The sequence below is a fragment of the Triticum dicoccoides genome, chromosome 5B, assembly GCF_002162155.2.
Source record: "Triticum dicoccoides isolate Atlit2015 ecotype Zavitan chromosome 5B, WEW_v2.0, whole genome shotgun sequence".
In the NCBI taxonomy this organism is placed as follows: Eukaryota; Viridiplantae; Streptophyta; class Magnoliopsida; order Poales; family Poaceae; genus Triticum; species Triticum dicoccoides.
The window spans coordinates 100,348,945-100,371,514 of record NC_041389.1 but is presented as its reverse complement, the minus strand read 5'-3'; positions in this window follow the sequence as shown (position 1 = coordinate 100,371,514).

Here is a 22,570-nt window from a genome sequence, read left to right as displayed (position 1 = left end):
TCTCTTTGTTGCATAAGATGCAAGTGCCAAATAATTGCTTTACTTTATCGCTATACGATAGCAATAGTTGCAAGAGCAATAGTTGGCGAGACGACCATGTGACGACACATTGATATAGATCAAGATGATGAAGATCATGGTGTCGTGCCGGTGACGATAGAGATCATGACAGTACTTTGGGGATGGAGGTCAAAGGCGCAAGATGATCATGGCCATATCATGTCACATATTTTGATTGCATATGATGTTTATCTTTTATACATCTTATTTTGCTTAGTTTGACGGTAGCATTTTAAGATGATCTCTCACTAATTATCAAGAAGTGTTCTCCCTGAGTATGCACCGTTGCGAAAGTTCTTCGTGCTAAGACACCACGTGATGATCGGATGTGATAGGCTCTACGTTCAAATACAACGGGTGCAAAACAGTTGCACACGCGGAATACTCAGATTAAACTTGACGAGCCTAGCATATAACAGATATGGCCTCGGAACACGGAGACCGAAAGGTCGAGCGTGAATCATATAGTAGATATGATAAACATATTGATGTTCACCGTTGAAACTACTCCATCTCACGTGATGATCGGACATGGCGTAGTTGATATGGATCACGTAATCACTTAGAGGATTAGAGGGATGTCTATCTAAGTGGGAGTTCTTTAGTAATATGATTAATTGAACTTAAATTTATCATGAACTTAGTCCTGGTAGTATTTTGCAAATTATGTTGTAGATCAATAGCTTGCATTGTTGCTTTCATACGTTTGTTTTTGATATGTTCCTAGAGAAAATTGTGTTGAAAAATGTTAGTAGCAATGATGCGGATTGGATCCGTGATCGGAGGTTTATCCTCATTGCTGCACAGAACAATTATGTCCTTAATGCACCGCCAGGTGACAGACCTATTGCAGGAGCAGATGCAGACGTTATGAACGTTTGGCTAGCTCAATATGACGACTACTTGATAGTTTAGTGCACCATGCTTAATGGCTTAGTATCGGGACTTCAAAGACGTTTTGAACGTCATGGACCATATGAGATGTTCCAGGAGTTGAAGTTAATATTTTAAGAAAATACCCGAGTTGAGAGATATGAAGTCTCCAACAAGTTCTATAGCTAAAAGATGGAGGAGAATCGCTCAACTAGTGAGCATGTGCTCAGATTGTCTGGGTACTTTGTCGGTGTACTAGAATAGGGGTACCCTAGTACCCCGAACTTGTGCACGGGCAGTTGCAGCACCCCGCGGCAAGGCTTGCCGGGCGACCGCCGAGGTCCTCCGTGGTTCCTTTGGAGCCATTCAAGAACAAAGTATTCAAGCCAAAGAGACAAGGCCCCGGCAAGAGGAGCTTGCCAGGAAGGCCAACCGAGGCGTCCCAAAGAACTTGCCGCGACGCGCCACGCGTCCCGGCAAGGCAACAAGGCCCCGACAAGAGGAGCTTGCCGAGAAGACCAACCAAGGCATCTCGAGGCCCGGTGAGCGACAAGCTTCCGGACCCGACAAGACAACGGCCGCGGCAAGGCGCTTGCCGCGGCAGGCGGCCACTCTGTACCCACGCTCCAGCACATCCACCAACGTGTCGCTCTGGGGGCCTTTCCAGGCGCGCGTGGCGGAAGGCCGTGCAGCCAGCGGTGCGCGGTGGCATGCGAAGCTGACAAGACTGCCATCATGGCGAGCGGTGGCGTCCCTGACGGTACCTTTCTGCTTGTTTGGGCGACACAGACGGGCATTTAATGCCCTTGTCCCCTGCCATCAGGGTTAGGTAGGATGCACTTTACAGGTAACTGTACCAACCACTCCTGTTTTTACACTTTTACCCTTCTCTACATTGCCACCTGTCGGTGACCCCTTTAGCGTATAAAAGGAGGCCCATGCGCAACGTAGAGGGGGTTCGACTCATTCGTAAGCCAGAAAACACTTAGCTCTCTCGAGCAAGAACACAATACAATCAGACAAGCAGCAGTAGGAGTATTATCTCTCCGGAGAGCTCCGAAGCTGGGTAAACTGCTCGTGTGCTCCGCCTCGATCCGCTCTTCGTGCGATCTCCGCCCCCCGCCGAACCGAAAGGGGCCACGGTCCGCCGGCCCCATAGGTGTTCGCGGATCAGTTTCCCCGACATCTTTGGCGTGCCAGGTAGGGGGCGTCGAGGTTGTGTGAACCTGATCCGGCGTTCACACGAGCTAGATCTTCATTTTCTTCATCAACATGCCACCGAAGAAGAAGGCTTCGGAGGCAGCTGTTCTGTCCACGTCGATCCCACCGCCACCGGAGCAAACGGGTGGTGGGGTAGACGTCGGCGGAAGGACGGACGTCGACGAGGAAGCTCACGACGCTACCAGGTCCAAGGGCAAGGCGGCGCAGACCTCGACGTCCGTGATTGTTCCGCGCCCATCTCAGGAGGCGTAGGACCGACAGCGTCATGGTATTCGTAGTACCATACGTTTGTTGGGCCAATATCGAGCTGGTGGATCCCGGGGCGCTCAAGACCAACATGCACGCCAACGTGACAGCACGAGCGAGACACGGTCGCCCGGACGGGATAATGCCCCTTCTAACATAGTTAGAAGTCCGAGCATATCCCGCTCCTCGCGCCGTCCGCCACTGCCACCCACCACTCCGGCAGAAGCTTTGGCACGAGCTCAACTGCTCCTGGATTACCCTCCGACATCGGACAAGATCGACGAATGGAGGGCCACCATTCAGAGTCTCATCGGCTACGCCAACGGCGACACTCCGCGGCAGCCGAGCGCGTCGCAGCCGCGGCAGGGTTGCCAGGCGCGAGCCGATGGCGATGAAACTAGTGGGGGTGCAACCACCATGGAATCACCACCCCGAAGGCCAAGATCGCCGACTCGCCGGATCCACCTCGACAACGACTCCACCGCATCGTCGGATCCACGAGCTCGTCGCGATCAGCGCCAAGTTCTTCACGATCGACAGCAAGAAGACGCTCGTACTCGCATCGAGCGCCGAATAGAAGCGCGACGTCAATCCGACGAGCGCGTTGGGCCCTCTGTTGACATGCATGCGCCAGGGGAACCAGGCGATCTGCCGTACGCGGTAGGTTTCCCTGCGTTCACTCGTGAGCTGCGGCAAGTCCAGTGGCCCAGCACGAAGAACTTCAAGCCAGACGTACCGGAGAAGTACGACGGCAAGACGCATCCGTCGGAGTTCCTCGGCATCTACACCATTACGGTGCAAGCTGCCGGGGGACGGGACGACAAGATCCTTGCCAACTACTTCCCGCCGGTGCTCAAGCCCAACGTCAGATCCTGGCTCATGCACTTGCCGGACAACTCCATATCCTCTTGGGCCGATCTATGCCATTAGTTTGTCGGTGCCTTCACAGGCGGCCACAAGCCTCATGGCCAAGAGAGTGACCTTCATCTGCTCGCCCAGAAGGAAGGAGAACCCCTGCGCAAGTACATTCAGAGATTCAGCAGTGTACAGCACAACATCCCAGACGTCCACCCTGCCGCGGTGATCAGCGCGTTCCATCAGAACGTGCGAAACCGCAGGATGCGGGAGGAAATGGCGATGTGCAAGATTAGAGACATCAGTGAGCTATATGCCCTGGCCGACAAGTGTGCACGTGCTGAGGAAGGGAGGAGACTCCCCGGAGAGAACATAGGAGCAGGAGGATCTGACAGTGAGGATGCAGCCCCGGCAAGGAAAAACCGGCGGCGAAATAACAGGAAGAAGAAAGGCAAAGAGGTGCTAGTTGTTGAGCAGTCCGGCAACGGTGGTGGCGCCAAGAAAGCCAAAGCTGGTGACTCCGACAAGGTGATTACCGTAGAGGCTGTGGCGGTCGCCGACAAGCAGGACGGCACCAACAAGCAGTATTGCAAGATCCACCGCACCAAGGGCCACGACCTCCAGAGCTGCAAGAAGGTCGAGCAGCTTGTTGAGCAACAGAAAGCTGAATACGAGCGGCGCGACAAGGAGAAGGCCCAGGAAGGTGCTGGAGGATCCGGCAAGAAACGTCCCGGCCGAGGAGGACGCCGCGGCAAGGCCAAGCAGCGGCAAGGGGACAGACCTCCTCGCGGCCGCGACAAGGATGAAGATGACGACGACGATGAAGACATGGATGATGAGGGGACTGATGAGCAGGAGTTCCAGAAAGCCACAGAGGTCCTATGCGTTGACGGTGGTGCTTCTCTGCATACTTCGCACCGCCAGCTCAAGCAGTGGGTGCGGGAAGTTAATGCAGCAGAACCACCCGTCGAGTCACGCAAGCCTCTGAAATGGTCCAGCACGCCTATCATCTTTGATATTGAGGACCACCCTGATCGCATAACTGCGGTCGGGAGCTTGTCGATGTTGGTCTCACCAACTATCCGCAACCTTAAGGTCACTAAGGTGTTAGTTGACGGCGGGGCCGGCTTGAACCTGATCTCCTCCGCGGTGCTCCAGAAACTCCAGATCCCTGACAGCGAGCTCGAAGAGACCGGTACATTTCAAGGGATCAACCCGGGAAGGAGCAAGCCGAAGGGAAAGATCAAGTTGCCGGTAACATTTGGCAGCGAGTTGAACTTCAGGACTGAGAGGGTTACGTTTGATGCTGCTGACTTTCCATTACCTTACAATGGAATCCTTGGCCGTCCAGCACTCGCCAAGTTCATGGCAGCCTCTCACTATGCATACAATGTTCTGAAGATGCCAGGCCCGATAAGTGTTATCTCTGTCCCTGGCGACAAGAAGGATGCCCTTATCTGCACCGACAAGATATACCGGGAAGCAGCAGCCGCAACAGATCGCAAATCACTTGCCGCTGAAGCTCCCGGGGGGAAGAAGAAGACCAAGTACGGCAAGAGTTCTGATGCCCACTCCGGCAAGCGCACCTCGAAGACCATGTCCGGCAAGAGTTCTGATGCCCACTCCGGCAAGCGCACCTCTTCGGAGTGCTGCGCTACCGTCGAGGACGCACCATCTAGCTCCACCGGCAAGTGTAAGAAGGCGATGGCAGCTCCACCTGAGACCAAGAAGGTGTCCGCCAAGGAGGACGACACTGGTGGTACCTTCACCATCAGTGCCACTCTCGACCCCAAATAGGAAAGCGCGCTCGTTGCTTTCCTGCGGGCGAATGTCGACGTGTTTGCATGGCAACCGTCTGACATCCCTGGTGTTCCCAGGAAAGTAATTGAGCACCACCTTGCCGTCTGTCCTCATGCGCGGCCCGTCAAGCAGAAAGTCAGGAAACAGGCAGTGGAGCACCAAGAATTCATCGCAGAAGAAATCAATAAGTTGGAAGCAGCAGGCCTTGTCAGAGGAGTGCTCCATCCCACGTGGTTGGCCAATCATATTGTCGTGCGCAAGGCTAATGGAAAATGGAGGCTTTGTATCGATTTCACCGATGTCAATAAAGCTTGTCCCAAAGACCCATTTCCTTTGCCGCGCATCAACCAGATTGTTGACTCCATGGCCGGATGTGATTTGCTTTCATTTCTTGATGCATACTCAGGATACCATCAGATCTTCATGGCAGAAGAGGATGAGGAGAAGATCGCATTCATCACCCCGTGTGGCACGTACTGTTTCGTATGGATGCCTTTCGGTTTGAAGAATGCTGGTTCAGCATTTGCAAGGGTAGTCCACCACGCTTTTGAGCCACAGATGCACAGAAATGTGGAAGCCTACATGGATGATATAGTGGTCAAGAGCAAGGACAGGGCGACCCTGATTCAAGATTTGGACGAAACATTTGCAAACCTACGCAAGATCAACCTCAAGCTCAACCCCGAGAAGTGCGTGTTTGGAGTCCCTTCCAGCAAGCTTCTCGGGTTCTTCGTGTCTCAGCGGGGAATTGAAGCCAATCCCGACAAGATCAAGGCCATTGAGCAGATTGAAGCACCAAAGCGCGTCAAGGATGTACGAAGGCTTGCCGGTTGCGTGGCTGCTCTCAGCAGGTTTATCTCTAGATTTGCTGAGCGCGCCCTGCCATTTTTCAAAATATTGAAAAAGGCAGGTCCAATGAAATGGACTCCGGAGGCGGAGGCTGCGCTGCAGGACTTAAAGAGATACCTGTCCTCCACTCCAACACTTGTCGCACCTAAGCCACAAGAGAAGTTGCTGCTATATATAGCGGCAACCAATCAAGTGGTTAGTGCTGCATTAGTGGCGGAGAGGGAGGCAGATGATGAGCCGGCAACCACGGCAGATGCATCCAGCGACAATCAGGGGGCTTCGCCGACAAGCTCTGGTCCCGACAAGGATGGATCTACGCAGGAGCATGAGAAGGTGCAGAAGAGAATGCTGCAGCGCCGAGTTTACTTTGTCAGTTCCCTTCTGCAGGGGGCTAGGTCAAGGTACTCTGGTGTGCAGAAATTGCTTTTCGGCCTCCTCATGGCCTCGAGAAAGCTGCGCCATTACTTCCAAGCACATGAGATCACATTCGTCACTCGCTTTCCGCTCAAGAGGATACTGCAAAATCCAGAAGCGATAGGCAGGATTGTCGAGTGGGCACTGGAACTGTCAAGCTTTGGCCTCAAGTTTGAGAGTACTTCAACTATCCAAAGCAGAGCATTGGCAGAGTTCATAGCAGAGTGGACGCCAACACAAGATGAAGAAATTCTAGAGACGAGCATCCCCGTCAAGGAGGCGAGCAAAGAGTGGCTGATGTACTTTGATGGTGCCTTCTCACTGCAAGGCGCTGGAGCGGGCGTGCTGCTTGTCGCACCCACCGGAGAGCACCTCAAGTACGTAATCCAGATGCACTTTCCCAAGGAGCAAGCAACCAACAATACTATAGAGTATGAAGGATTGCTTGCCGGTCTCAGGATCGCAGCAGACCTTGGGATCAAGAAGCTCATTGTCAGGGGTGACTCACAGTTGGTCGTCTGCCAAGTGAACAAGAACTATCAGAGTCCATTGATGGAAGCATATGTTGATGAAGTGAGAAAGCTAGAAGAGCACTTTGATGGCCTGCAGATGGAACATGTTCCAAGAGCTCAGAACGACATTGCCGATGGCCTGTCAAAGTGCGCCGCACTGAAGTTACCTGTGGAACCAGGGATCTTTGTGCTCAAGCTGACTCAACCATCCGTAACACCATCAACTGGACTAGGCAAGAAGAGGAAGTTGATTTCTGGAGACTACTTTCCGGCAGAGCTCCCCGAAGCCGCCGCCAAGAAGGTCCCCAAGATCAATACCAAGGATGCTGAGGAGCAGTTTGCTCCGGCAAGCCTTAGGGTTTGTTCTGTTGTAGCAGACGCTCCCGACAAGCTTTGCTCCGGCAAGCTTACCGGGGAACATCAAGCTCCGGCAGAGCCGCAGGTTCTCGCCGTAGAAGCGGATGTTCCCACAGCAGCAGATGTGCCTTTAGTCCTTGTTGTCGAGCCACAAGCTCCAGCATGGGCGCAACAGATTGTCCATTTCCTTCAGACAGGAGAACTTCTCGAAGAGCAAGAAGAAGCGGAAAGAGTAGCCCGGCAGTCAAGTATGTACCAGTTTGTCGATAGCATACTGTACAGAAAAAGACTCAACGGTGTGAAATTGAAGTGTATTTGCTGGGAAGACGGACAAAAGCTGTTGGTAGAGATACATGGAGGCATATGTGGCCACCACATTGGCGCAAGAGAACTTGTCGGCAAAGCGTTCCGGCAAGGTTTCTTTTGGCCGACAGCCCTCCAGGATGCAACTACACAAGTAACCAAGTGTGAAGCGTGCCAGTTCCATTCCAAGCAGATACACCAGCCAGCTCAAGCTCTCCAGACGATCCCTTTATCCTGGCCATTTTCGGTCTGGGGGCTCGACATCCTCGGCCCCTTTCCCCGAGCTGTCGGGGGCTTTGAGTACTTGTATGTCGCAATCGACAAGTTCACAAAGTGGCCGGAAGTGGAACCAGTGAGGAAGGTGACAACACAGTCAGCAGTCAAGTTCTTCAGGTCGATTGTTTGCCGTTTCGGGATCCCTAACAGGATCGTCACCGACAACGGCACACAATTCACGAGCCGCACCTTCATGCAGTACGTCCAAGATCTTGGCGCCAAGGTCTGCTTCGCTTCTGTTGCTCATCCGAGAAGTAACGGTCAAGCGGAGAGGGCAAATGCTGAAGTGCTGCGCGGGCTCAAGACCAGGACTTTCGACAGGCTGCACAAGTGCGGAAGGAACTGGATCAAGGAGCTGCCTATGGTTCTTTGGTCGATCAGGACGACGCCTAATCGAGCCACTGTCCAGACACCTTTCGCTCTAGTCTATGGAGCGGAGGCAGTTCTCCCCACGGAACTCGTATACGGATCGCCTCGAGTGCTCGCTTATGATGAGCTTGAGCATGAGCAGCTGCGACAAGATGACGCGCTGCTCCTTGAGGAGGATCGTCTTCAGGCTGTTGTACGAGCTGCTCGATACCAGCAAGCTTTGCGCCGCTACCATAGCCGCAAAGTTAAAGCCAGAAGCTTCGAGGAAGGCGACCTTGTTCTTCGGCGCGTTCAGTCCGCCAAGAATTCCAACAAGTTGACGCCGAAGTGGGAAGGCCCTTATCGGGTGAAACGAGTCACTAGGCCCGGCGCTGTCCGCCTTGAGACCGAAGATGGCATTCCAGTGAGCAACTCCTGGAACATTGAGCATCTTCGTAAGTTTTACCCATAGGGCGCGGTTGCCGGAACCTGTTCCGACAACCACCTTTTGTACAAGTCTTGCTGATGTTGCATGTAATCCTTTGTACAAAGCCGGGCGCAGATCCCGTGCATAAGTAAAGCTCATGTGCTCCGCACATCTTGTCAATTTCATGCATTATATTCTTTCTTGCATGCGTTATCTGACACTTTGTGCAGCACCTACCCCCGGTAAGCAATAACGAGCCAAAAGGCTCCATATCCTTATTTTCTCTTCTCTCTTTTTTTCAACAAAGGAGAGGAAGGTTCCCTCGCACACAAGTTTGCCGGGGGGGAAAGGAGAAGATAATGGTGTGGACCAGGCGTCGTTTAAGGAAGTTTCGCCTTGCCGGGAAGCAAACAGCAGAAAAGCTAAGTTGCCAAAGTTTGAGCAATTATTTTTAATTTTTAAGTTATCTTCCTCGAACGACCGTGCTTTGTATGGAAAACCTGTGCGCGGAGGAACCAACTCGTAGCTAGTTGCGCCCTTACTTTGTTTTGAGTCCGCTCAACAACTTAAGTGTGCTGCAACTAGTCGCGACAAGGTTTCTTGTCGGAAGCGGCACCGCCAGCAGGCTGCTGACGTCCCGCACTCAGCGCTCGCGGCTCGGGTGCCTGCGCCGACAAGTTCCCTAAAAGCGTAGGGTAAAAACATACAAAGGAAGGAATCTAGTAAAGGAAATAACGTAGCAATTGATAACAGAAATAGAGTTATATTACAAAATAACTTGTCGCAGCTCTAACAGATTGATCTTATAATATGGCTAGCAGCGACAAGGAGAAAGAGAAAACGGGCGGCCTAATCTACGCGATCGCCCTCAACCCTCTTGATCTCGCTCACCTCCATAATGGGTGCGACAAGGGCCTTGAGCGCATCCAGATCGGCATCCGGCGGCAAGGATTTGAGGACGTTGGTGAGGTTGAGGCCTGGGTTGCGGAAGGCCACCTTCATTAGCACCTTCTGGAGAGCCCCCGCGCAAATCCTGCGCGACTCATCGGCCAGCTGCTTTGGGATCCTCTCCCGGAGTCGCTGGAGTGCCGTCGCCACGCCCTTGAAGAACAGGCTGAGCTTGGCGCTGGGTTGGAGATGCTCGTCAGAGGGATACCCGAAGTCCTCCATCCCCAACTGCGCCAGCTCCCCATTGATGACTGCGGCGATATTCACCAGACCCTCGGTCCAGTGCTCCACAGTCTCTCTAAATGAGTTTTGGGTAACGACGATGCTCGCCAGCAGCGCCTTGTCGGCCTTGATCTTCTCCGACAAGGTCACCTCGTGCTCCCTGGCAGCGTCCAGCGCCTGAGTCAACGTGGTCAGCTTCAACTCCAGGTCTGCATTGGAATCCTTGGCGGCGCTGAGCTCCTTGCCCCTCTCAACGAGAAGACCCTGCAGCTCACCATGGGCGGCAGCATCCTTCTCGCGCTCACGCTTGAGCGTGGCAAGCTCCTCGCCACTCTTCCTGATATTGGCCTCCAGCTGCGCCACCTTTGCCTCCAGCTCTTTCTTGGCGGCCTCAGCAGCTGCGGCAGCGTCCTTTGCTTCCTTGAGCGCCCCGCCAATCGCTTGCTCGCGCTCGGCAAGCTCCTCTTCGTGGCTGTCAAGGTTGACCTTGCGCTGCGCCAACTCTCCCTCCTGCGCAGATAGCTTCTCAGCAGTAAGCCGCTGCTGCTCTTCAACCTCAGCCTTCGCGAGGAGGAAGGCTTTCCTCTCCTCGGCGACTTGCTCCCGCTCCTCCGCCAAGCTCCGGAGAGTTTCCTGCCTAAGACCCCGGAGCTCCTCCGCGCGCTTCTCGATGTCGACTCCCACCCTCGCGACGAGTGCTTCTCGGGACGCCAGCTTGGTTTGTCGGGCGCGGTAGAGCGACAGCAGCTTCCGCAGCAGCCGCTCCTCCTCAGACTCGCCGCTGCTGCTGCTTGGCGCATCGACCAGCGCCAGCCCAGCGGCGGCAAGCACCTCCTCGTCAAAAGCTTCTCCTTCGACCGGTGCCCTGGAGCCTGACGCCCAGGGAAGCTTGATGAAGATACCTTCGCCGGCCTTCAAGTAGGCGCCGGGCTGGGGCTCTTCGGAGCCTGGCTCCGCGGCAGCGGCGGAGGGATCGGCGGTCGGCGCAGCGCCTGGCGCTCCTGCGGCCTCAGGGCCGTCAGTGCGATCGCCTGACCCCTCGCCAGCTTCTGCGGCGGCAGCCTTGGCGGCCTCTTCGCCGGCGGGCTCATCAGCACCGGCCCTTTCTTCGTTGACGGCGGCATCGTCGTTGCTGCCACGCGCGCCTTCCTCGCCAGTGTCCTCAGTCTCCATTGGCTCGGCAGCAGATGGATCTGAAGAACGAAGAAGGGAGAAAAGTCAAGCAAAAATCCAAGAAAGGGAATTCAGAAGAAGAAGGGCCCAAGGGAAGATTTCAAGCAAGAAGGTTACCTGTACTAGGATCTGCGGTCGCGGTCTCAACCGCCGGAGGATCACTGGTGCCGTCCCTTGCCGGAGAACTGTCCCTTGCCGGAGAGTTCTCCCTTGCCGGAGAGCGCTCCCTTGCCGGGGACTCCTCCCTTGGCGGCGTAGTCGAAGCAGATGGCACTTCGGGGGCGGCTTCCGGGCCCTCCCGGTGAGGCTATTCTGCTCCTACACAAATCAACAAGCAAGATATCAGTAGAGAAAAGAGCACCCATGCACGCCCGACAGCAGGAAGTAAAACTACAAACTTACGCTGGGGGCTGCGCTGGGGGCTGCTTTGGGGAGTGGTTGCAGGGTCCGTCAAGGTGGTCTCAGACACGCCACCTGCTGACACGGTGGGATCATCTTCGATGACAATCACCAGGGCCTTGGCTCTCTTCGCTGCTCTCTGGGCCAACATCCTGAAAAGGAATGGATTCAGATCGAAGCAAGTCAGATACAAGACAAAAATAGCAAGAATTGAAGAACTACAAGAACACCAAGGAAACTTACTCTTCTTCCTCCTCGTCGGAGCTGAGCGCGGAGAGATCGAAGTCCGGCTCCCCTCCGGTGCGGCGAGGCGGAGGAGTAGGATCCCTTGCCCGCTTGGCAGGGGCGGTGGCGGTGGACCGGGAAGATCCCGGTCCAGTTGCCGCAGCAGCGTGAGGCGCTCCCGCGGCAACATTGCTTGCCGCGGTAGAGCATGTCGCACGGCTTGGCGGCTGTTGGCTCGTTTGCCGCCCCGCTACATCCCCGGCCCTGCGGAGACGCCTTCTTGGCGGGGACGGGGGCTCCGCCTGCGGCAAGCTGTCTGAAGGCTCGGGCTCTTCCTCGCCGGCCTCGCTCGGCTCAGCTTCAGGGCCGGCAAGATCTTCCTCACCGGCAAACTCCTCGCGCTCGGCAAGGCTTGCCGCCTCTGCCGCCTTTGCCTCCTCTACGGTGAACCTGAACGCGCCCGCGGCAGCTGCTGCCACAGCCTGTTCCGCCCTAGTGGCGATGTGCTGCAGCTCCGCGTCGGTAGTGTCGTGGGTGAGGCTCTTCTGTTCGTCGGCGCGGACCGGCACTTCTACCAAGTCGTCGAAGAACGCTTGTACGACATCATCCGCAGGTTCTTGCCAAGTTGGTGCGATTCCATGCGAATCGCACAATGGCATCATCACGCAGATCCGGTCAAGCGACGAATTGTTGCACAACGGAATGACGCTCCTCAGCAGCGTGAATGGATGTTGGGGATCTCGTTTGAACAACTCCAGGAGCATCGCATCCAGCTCCAGGACGGTGAAGTTGAAGTTGAGGCCCGGGCGCAACCTCATGATATCCGCCGAGTTCTTGAACTCCCAGGCGGGTCTCCCCCTCTCCTGCAGGGGGCGATGCGGCATCGAAGGAAATCTGCGCCAACGGCGCCTATGGTGAGCCCGGCAAGCCTGAGGCGAAGGATCCTAGTGATGGCAATCTTCAGCCTCTCGTCTTCCCGGGCCACGTTGCTCCAATCATTACCACGCACTATTGGGGCTTGGCGCAGGGCAGTGAACGGCTGCGGGTTCTCCTCGACGATCCAGCACCACTCCGCTCTCCACTCCTCCCACTTGCTGCGGAGCTCACCCTCCAGATACGCCTCCTTCTTGCCGACTCTCGAGATCCAGGCGATCCCTCCGGCAAGCGGCTCTCCTCTCTCGACCCGAGGCATGAAGAAATGGCGGAAAAGGGCTACATTTGGGTGGACTCCGACAAAGTTTTCGCACAAATGTGCGAAAACTGCCATGGTCAGAACGGCATTGGGGGTGAAATCAAGGAGGCGGAACCCGTAGGTGTTCATGATGTCGCAGAAGAAATCAGAAAAGGGCGGGCATAGCCTGCAGTAGAAGAACAATGCGAAGAACGGGTACCCGCTCGGAGCCAGTTCCGAAGCTGCAGCCGGGAGTACCCTCGTGCGCGGATGCGCACGCGTCTCCGTCGACCAGAAGAGGTAGTAGTACTCCCCCAGCTCCTGCGCACTGAGCTGAGGGGGGAAGAGGGCCCGCTCCTTCCGGAGCGTCGCGAGCCGCTGCGCCTCGGCCGACTTCACGCCCTTCCCCTTGTCGGCTTTTGGAGCCATGGCGGAGGTGGTGGGGGAGATCCGCGGCGTTGGTGATACTGGTGGCAATGGGGAGCGGAGCGCTGCTCTCTTTTCTGCTTCGAGAAGAAGGGGGGAGCGGCGGAGATTTCTGGAGTTGGAGCAACAGACGGCGAGGTGGGCGAACTGCCCCTGTTTCCTCTGCTTATAAAGAGGGAGGGGGCGGACGTTTCGCCCTTCCGAATAAAGAAACCACCCACGATCTCTCCCACGATGCCGCATTCAACGCGTGCCGTTAGGGGAGGGCGCGGTGGATACGGAGCAAGATTCGGCGTAACCCAGGCCGCGTGTGCCCGTGCCGTGTTTTGGGCCTGGCCCAATAGCGCTCGGCACCGTGTATGGCCCAGGCCCGGGGGCTCCTGTCGGTGTACTAGAATAGGGGTACCCTAGTACCCCGAACTTGTGCACGGGCAGTTGCAGGACCCCGTGACAAGGCTTGCCGGGCGACCGCCGAGGTCCTCCGTGGTTCCTTTGGAGCCATTCAAGAACAAAGTATTCAAGCCAAAGAGACAAGGCCCCGGCAAGAGGAGCTTGCCGGGAAGGCCAACCGAGGCATCCCAAAGAACTTGCCACGACGCGCCACACGTCCCGGCAAGGCAACAAGGCCCCGGCAAGAGGAGCTTGCCGGGAAGACCAACCAAGGCATCTCGAGGCCCGGTGAGCGACAAGCTTCCGGACCCGACAAGACAACGGCCGCGGCAAGGCGCTTGCCACGGCAGGCAGCCACTCTGTACCCACGCTCCAGCACATCCACCAACGTGTCGCTCTGGGGGCCTTTCCAGGCGCGCGTGGAGGAAGGCCGTGCAGCCAGCGGTGCACGGTGGCATGCGAAGCTGACAAGACTGCCACCGTGGTGAGCGGTGGCGTCCCTGACGGTACCTTTCTACACTGTTTGGGCGACATAGACGGGCATTTAATGCCCTTGTCCCCTGCCGTCAGGGTTAGGTAGGATGCGCTGTACAGGTAACTATACCAACCACTCCTCTTTTTACACTTTTACCCTTCTCTGCGTTGCCACCTGTTGGTGACCCCTTTAGCGTATAAAAGGAGGCCCATGCGCAACGTAGAGGGGGTTCGACTCATTCGTAAGCCAGAAAACACTTAGCTCTCTCGAGCAAGAACAAAATACAATTAGACAAGCAACAGTAGGAGTATTATCTCTCCGGAGAGCTCCGAAGCTGGGTAAACTGCTCGTGTGCTCCGCCTCGATCCGCTCTTCGTGCAATCTCCGCCCCCTGCTGACCCGAAAGGGGCCATGGTCCGCCGGCCCCATAGGTGTTCACGGATCAGTTTCCCCGACATACTTCAATCACTTGAATCAAGTGGGAGTTAATCTTCCAGATAAGATAGTGATTGACAGAGTTCTCTAGTCACCATCACCAAGTTAGTAGAACTTTGTGATGAACTATAGTATGCAAGGGATGACGAAAACGATTCCCGAGCTCTTCGTGATGTTGAAATCGACGAAGGTAGAAATCAAGAAAGAGCATCAAGTGTTGATGGTTGACAAGATCACTAGTTTCAAGAAAAGGGCAAAGGGAAAGAAAGGGAACTTCAAGTGGAAAGACAAGCAAGTTGTCACTCCCACGAAGAAGCCCAAAGCTGAACCAAAGCCTGAAACTGAGTGCTTACACTGCAAAGGAAATGGTCACTGGAAGCGGAAATGCCCTGAAAATTGGGTGGATAAGAAGGATGGCAAAGTGAACAAGGGTATATTTGATATACAGGTTATTGATGTGTGCCTTACTAGTGTTTATAGTAGCCCCTGAGTATTTGATACTTGTTCGGTTGCTAAGATTAGTAACTCGAAACAGGAGTTACAGAATAAACAGAGACTAGTTGAAGGGGAAGTGACGATGAGTGTTGGAAGTAGTTCCAAGATTGATATGATCATCATCGCACACTCCCTATACTTTCGGGATTAGTGTTAAACCTAAATAAATGTTATTTGGCGTTTGCATTGAGCATGAATAAGATTTGATCATGTTTATTGCAGTACGGTTATTCATTTAAAGTCAGAGAATAATTGTTGTTCTGTTTACATGAATAAGACCTTTGATGGTCATACACCCAATGAACATAGTTTGTTGGATCTCGATCGTAGTGATACACATATTCATAATATTGATGCCAAAAGATGAAAAGTTAATAATGATAGTGCAACTTATTTGTGGCACTGCCGTTTGGGTCATATCGGTGTAAAGCGCATGAAGAAACTCCATAAAGATGGATTTTTGGAATCACTTGGTTATGAATCATTTGATGCTTGAGAACCGTGCCTTTTGGGCAAGATGACTAAAACTCCGTTCTCCGGAACAATGGAACAAGCTACTGACTTACTGGAAATAATACATACTGATGTATGCGATCCAATGAGTGTTGATGCTCGTGGCAAGTATCGTTATTTTCTGACCTTCACAAGATGATTTGAGCAGATATGGGTATATCTACTTGATGAAACATAATTCTGAAATAATTGAAAGGTTCAAAGAATTTCAGAGTGAAGTGGAAAAATCATCGTAACAAGAAAATAAAGCTTCTGCGATCTGATCACGGAGACGAATATTTGAGTTACGAGTTTGGTCTTCAATTAAAACAATGTGGAATAGTTTCACAGCTCACGCCACCTGGAACACCACAACGTTATGGTGTGTCCGAACGTCGTAACCACACTTTATTGGATATGGTGCGATCTATGATGTCTCTTACTAATTTACCACTATTGTTTTGGGGTTATGCATTAGAGATAGCTGCATTCACGTTAAAAGGGCAGCATCTAAATCCGTTGAGACGACACCGTATGAACTATGGTTTAGCAGTAAACCTAAGCTGTCATTTCTTAAAGTTTGAAGTTGCGATGCTTATATGAAAAAGGTTTTCAACCTGATAAGCTTGAACCCAAATCGGAGAAGTGCGTCTTCATAGAATACCCAAAGGAAACTGTTGGGTACACCTTCTATCACAGATCCGAAGGCAAAATATTCGTTGCTAAGAATGGATCCTTTTTAGAGAAGGAGTTTCTCTCGAAAGAAGTGAGTGGGAGGAAAGTAGAGCTTGATAAGGTAATTTGTACCTTCTCCCGAATTGGAAAGTAGTTCATCACAGAAATCAGTTCCAGTGATTCCTACACCAATTAGTAAGGAACTAATGATGATAATCATGAAACTTCAGATCAAGTTACTACAGAACCTCGTAGGTCTTCCAGAGTACGGTCCGCACCAGAGTGGTACGGTAATCCTGTTTTGAAATTCATGTTACTAGACCATGGTAAACCTACGAACTATGATGAAGCGATGATGAGCCCAGATTCCGCGAAATGGCTAGAGGCCATGAAATTTGAGATAGGATCCATGTATGAGAACAAAGTGTGGACTTTGGTGGACTTGCCCGATGATCGGCAATCCATAGAAAATAAATGGATCTTCAAGAAGAAGACGGACGTTGATAGTAGTGTTACTATCTACAAAGCTCGAATTGTCGCAAAAAGTTTTTCGACAAGTTCAAGGTGTTGAATACAATGAGATTTTTTCTCACTCGTATCGATGCTTAAAAGTCTGTCCGAATCATGTTAGCAATTGCCGCATTTTATGATTATGAAATATGGCAGATGGATGTCAAAACTGCATTCCTGAACGGGTTTCTAGAAGAAGAGTTGTATATGATGCAGCCAGAAGGTTTTGTCGATCCAAAGGGAGCTAACAAAATGTGCAAGCTCCAGTGATCCATCTATGGACTGGTGCAAGTATCTCAGAGTTGGAATATACGTTTTGATAAGTTGATCAAAGCATATAGTTTTATACAGACTTGCGGTGAAGCCTGTATTTACAATAAAGTGAGTGGGAGCACTACAACGTTTCTGATAAGTATATGTGAATGACATATTGTTGATCGGAAATAATGTAGAATTATTCTGCAAAGCATAAAGGAGTGTCTGAAAGGAGTTTTTTCAAAGAAAGACCTCGGTAAAAACTACTTACATATTGAGCATCAAGATCTATTGAGATAGATCAAGACGCTTGATAAGATTTTCAATGAGTACATACCTTGACAAAATTTTGAAATAGTTCAAAATGGAGCAGTCAAAGAAAGAGTTCTTTCCTGTGTTGCAAAGGTATGAAATTGAGTAAGACTCAAATCCTGACCACAACAGAAAATAGAAAGAGAATGAAATTCATTCCCTATGCATCAGTCATAGGTTCTATAAAAGTATGCCATGCCATGGACCAGACCTATTGTATACTCTGCCCTAGTTTGGCAAGGGAGTACAATAGTGATCTAGGAGTAGATCACTGGACATTGGTCAGAATTATCCTTAGTGGAATAAGGATATGTTTCTCAATTATGGAGGTGAAAAAAAAGGTTCGTCGTAAAGGTTACATCGATACAAGTTTTGGCACTGATCGAGATGACTCTAAAGTCTCAATCTGGATACATATTGAAAGTGGAGCAATTAGCTAGAGTAGCTCCGTGCAAAGCATTGTAGACATAGAATATTTGCAAAATACATACGGCTCTGAATGTGACAGACCCGGTGACTAAACTTCTCTCACGAGCAAAACATGATCATACCTTAGTACTCTTTGGGTGTTAATCACATAGCGATGTGAACTAGATTATTGACTCTAGTAAACCCTTTGGGTGTTGGTCACATGACGATGTAAACTGTGGGTGTTAATCATATACAGATATGAATATTGGTGTTAAATCACATGGCGATGTGAACTAGATTATTGACTCTAGTGCAAGTGGGAGACTGAAGGAAATATGCCCTAGAGGCAATAATAAAGTTATTATTTATTTCCTTATTTCATGATAAATTTTTATTATTCATGCTAGAATTATATTAACCGGAAACATAATACATGTGTGAATACATAGACAAACATAGTGTCACTAGTATGCCTCTACTTAACTAGCTCATTAATCAAAGATGGTTATGTTTCCTAACCATAGACATGTGTTGCCATTTGATTAACGGGATCACATCATTAGGAGAATGATGTGATTGACATGACCCATTCCGTTAGCCTAGCAATTGATCGTTTAGTATATTGCTATTGCTTTCTTCATGACTTATACATGTTCCTGTAACTATGAGATTACGCAACTCCCGTTTACCGGAGGAACACTTTGGGTACTACCAAACGTCACAACGTAACTGGGTGATTATAAAGGAGTACTACAGGTGTCTCCGAAGGTACATGTTGGGTTGGCGTATTTCGAGATTAGGTTTTGTCACTCCGATTGTTGGAGAGGTATCTCTGGGCCCTCTCGGTAATGCACATCACTATAAGCCTTGCACCCAATGTAGCTAATGAGTTAGTTACGGAATGATGCATTACGTAACGAGTAAAGAGGCTTGTTGGTAACGATATTGAACTAGGTATTGGATACCGACGATCGAATCTCGGGCAAGTAACATACCGATGACAAAGGGAACAACGTATGTTGTTATATGATTTGACCGATAAAGATCTTCGTAGAATATGTAGGAGCCAATATGAGCATCCAGGTTCCGCTATTGGTTATTGAGAATAGTTCTAGGTCATGTCTACATAGTTCTCGAACCCGTAGGGTCCACACGCTTAAGGTTTCGATGACAATTATATTATGAGTTTATGAGTTTTGATGTACCGAAGGAGTTCGGAGTCCCGGATGAGATCGGGGACATGACGAGGAGTCTCGAAATGGTCGAGATGTAAAGATCGATATATTGGACGACTATATTCGGAGTTCGGAAAGGTTCCGAGTGATTTGGGTATTTTTCGGAGTACCGGAGAGTTACGGGAATTCGCCGGGGAGTATATGGGCCTTATTGGGCTTTAGGGGAAAGAGAGAGGAGAGGTTGGGCGCCCCCCAAAGGCCTAGTCCGAATTGGACTAGGGGGAGGGGCTGCGCCCCCTCCTTCCTTCTCTTCTCTTCCCCCTTTCCTTGACTCGTACTCCTACTACTTGGAAGGGGGGGGGGAATCCTACTCCCGGTGGGAGTAGGACTCCTCCTTGGCACGCCCTCCTTGGCCGACCGCACCTCCCCCCTCCCTCCTTTATATACGGGGGCAGGGGGGCACACCATAACACACAAGTTGATCTACGTGATCGTTCCTTAGCCGTGTGCGGTGCCCCCCTCCACCATATTCCACCTCGGTCATATCGTCGCGGAGTTTAGGCGAAGCCCTGCGCCGGTAGAACATCATCATCGTCACCACGCCATCATGCTTACGGAACTCATCCCCGAAGCTTTGCTGGTTCGGAGCCCGGGGATCGTCATCGAGCTGAACGTGTGCTGAACTCGGAGGTGCCGTACGTTCGGTACTTGGATCGGTTGGATCGTGAAGACGTACGACTACATCAACCGCGTTGTCATAACGCTTCCGCTTATGGTCTACGAGGGTACGTGGACATCACTCTCCCCTCTCGTTGCTATGTCATCACCATGATCTTGCGTGTGCGTAGGAATTTTTTTGAAATTACTACGTTCCCAACAAATTTGCCAAGTGTTGACAGAAACAGGTTCCACATAATGACCAAATTTATTTGGATCTACCACGCTTCAGTAAAGAAAAAATTACTGCGACTTATAATGGCGTTAAGTAGGACAAAGAAGGTCGTGTGCTCTACAGAAGAAAGGGAAGATCTACTAGTATTAAAAATGAATGCGGAGTAACTACCGCACGAGATCTACACTGCTATTGGATCAAAGCAACCGCGACAGAAGGAAAAGCGAAGAACTGAGGAGGAAGAACGAAGAACTGTATAGATGAATTCACGAACCCTAAACACAGATCTAAATATGCGGGAAAGAGAGAACTTACCATTGCAGATCTACTGCGGAGGGATGCGGCGAGTTCTGGTCCATTTCAGGTTGATGTAGCGGCCTTTGTCGATGCAATTCTCAAGGGTCGCGGGCGGCGGCGGAGCTTCAGAGCTTGGGCGTCGCGAGGAAGAAGAAGGCACGGAAGGGGAAAAAGATAAAAGGACCCTCGGGCTTTATTTATAGAAGAAAGGATAAAGGGCAGGCGCGAGAATCGAGGATCCTGAAGCGGCAGAGTGGGCACGCCTGTCGCCTCGATTTTCAGGACGCCATTAATGAGGGGAATCTTTTTAATCTTTTTATACAAAGATGATGTCATGATGGGCCGTTGCTGTGTCCAGAATATGACGTCACGACGGTTTAACAAAATTTACAGGAGAAGACAATATGGCAGTTTACGAGAATATAAGGAGATGTTCACAAGATTTCTTTGAAGTATTGAAGATTGACATGAACAGGTTCAAATAAATCTAGGGCCTAATGTTGGGGATATAACTACTGAGTGTAAACCGGCCAGGAGGGCCCGGTTCACCCTCGACCATGTTGAAGCCCATGAAGAACCAGAAGATGGCGCTTTACTAATGAAGCTTAGAGGCCCGGAGTCCAAAGGCGGATTAGGGCCCATAGTGGTAAACCGCCATAGCTGTGTAACTTGTAATGTAAGTTAGGAAAGGAGAGACCAAGCCGAACACTTTGTATGAGTCGGCCTCAGGGCTCTGTAGACCGGCCGGGCGTCAACCTATGTATATAAAGGGACGACCCGACGGTGGTTCAGGGACAACAAAGACAACAACTAAGACTCAGGCAAGCGTATTTTCTCCCTGGTCATTGAAACCCAATCAATTCCATCACAACTAGACGTAGGCTTTTACCTTCATTGAAGGGGCCGAACTAGTATAAAACTCCCGTGTCCCTTGTCCGGTTTAACCCCTTCAAGCTAACCCGTTGCGATGGCTCCACGACTAAGTCCCTTCATGAGGACATCTGACATGTTAATTCCATGACATGATGCATTACCGAGTGGGCCCAGAGATACCTCTCCGTCATACGGAGTGACAAATCCCAGTCTCTATTCGAGTGAACCCAACAGACACTTTCAGAGATACCTGTAGTATACCTTTATAGCCACCCAGTTATGTTGTGACGTTTGGTACACCCAAAGCACTCTTACGGTATCCGGGAGTTACACGATCTCATGGTCTAAGGAAATGATACTTGACATTAGAAAAGCTCTATCACATCATTCTCCCAATGATGAGATCCCGTTATCAATGACATCCAATGTCCATGGCCAGGAAACCGTAACCATCCATTGATAAACGAGCTAGTCAACTAGAGGCCCACTAGGGACATGTTGTGGTCTATGTAGTCACACATGTATTACGATTTCCGGATAACACAATTATAGCATGAACAATAGACAATTATCATGAACAAGGAAATATAATAATAACCATTTTATTATTGCCTCTAGGGCATATTTCCAACATGCATTTGGTGCATCAGTTTGAGTTTTCCATGGTGGTACGTGGAAGTGAAAGTTGAGTAGCTTATTACTCTTGGGTGCTTGGTACCTTAGAGCGTGTTCCTCTTGGGTGATTGGGCGCCCTAGATGGTGGGTGTTGTCACGGAGCTCAATCATTGTGGTGTAAAGTTTCAGACAAGCTTTGGGAACCTCCAATTAAGTTGCGGAGATTGTCGCGGGCAATTTGTATGGGTTCGGTGACTGCCCTCAAGGGTCTCCAATTGTACGGGTTCGGTGACCACCCTCAAGGGTCTCCAATTGTACTAGTTTGGTGACCGCCCTCAAGGAGTTAAGGGTCCCTTACTGGAGTGATACGTCTTCAACGTATCTATAATTTTTTATTGTTCCATGCTATTAAAGTATCATTTTTGGATGTTTTATACTCATTTATTAGCAAATTTTTTTTTTCGGACTAGCCTATTAACATAGTGCCCTGTGACGCCCGGATAATCAAGCTACAGTAAACTCTGCTAATGATGCCACGTCACCTCCGTTACTGTTGCTAATCCCTCGTTAGTTCAAGAACTGATTCAAAATTCAAATTCCAAATATGGCATACAACAAAAGTTTTCACACAGTAAACAAAAATGTTTGGTTTGTGCCAAATAATTCATAAGTAATATTGATGGATAAACCAAGTCTTTATAAAGAGTTTAAATGCACTTAACTAAATAAAACAGTAGCAAAACAATTATTTGAATGCTTTTAAATTAATAAACAAATTTTAAACTAGTTTATGTAGTCACCAAACTTTTTAAGGCCGTGGGTTATTCAGAGACATAATTTAGGAGCTATTGTCATATTTTACAAAACTAAAGAAATTAAAAGTAAAATAAAATAGAAGAGAAAAATAAATAAAAGAAAATACAAAACAGAAACAGAAAATAAAATAAGAGGAGAACCCCCCCCTTTGGGCCACGGCCCAGCTGGCCTCTGGGCCAATCAGGCCGACAAGGCCGGCCCACCCCGACGCCCTACTAGGTCACCCCGACCCCCCCCACCGAACCGAACCCTAGTCCCCAACCGCCCCACTCCCCCACGTCTCTCTCTCGTTCTCCCCCCACCCTCGCTGGATCTGGATCGAGCCCGATCCCCTCGCTCCACACGCG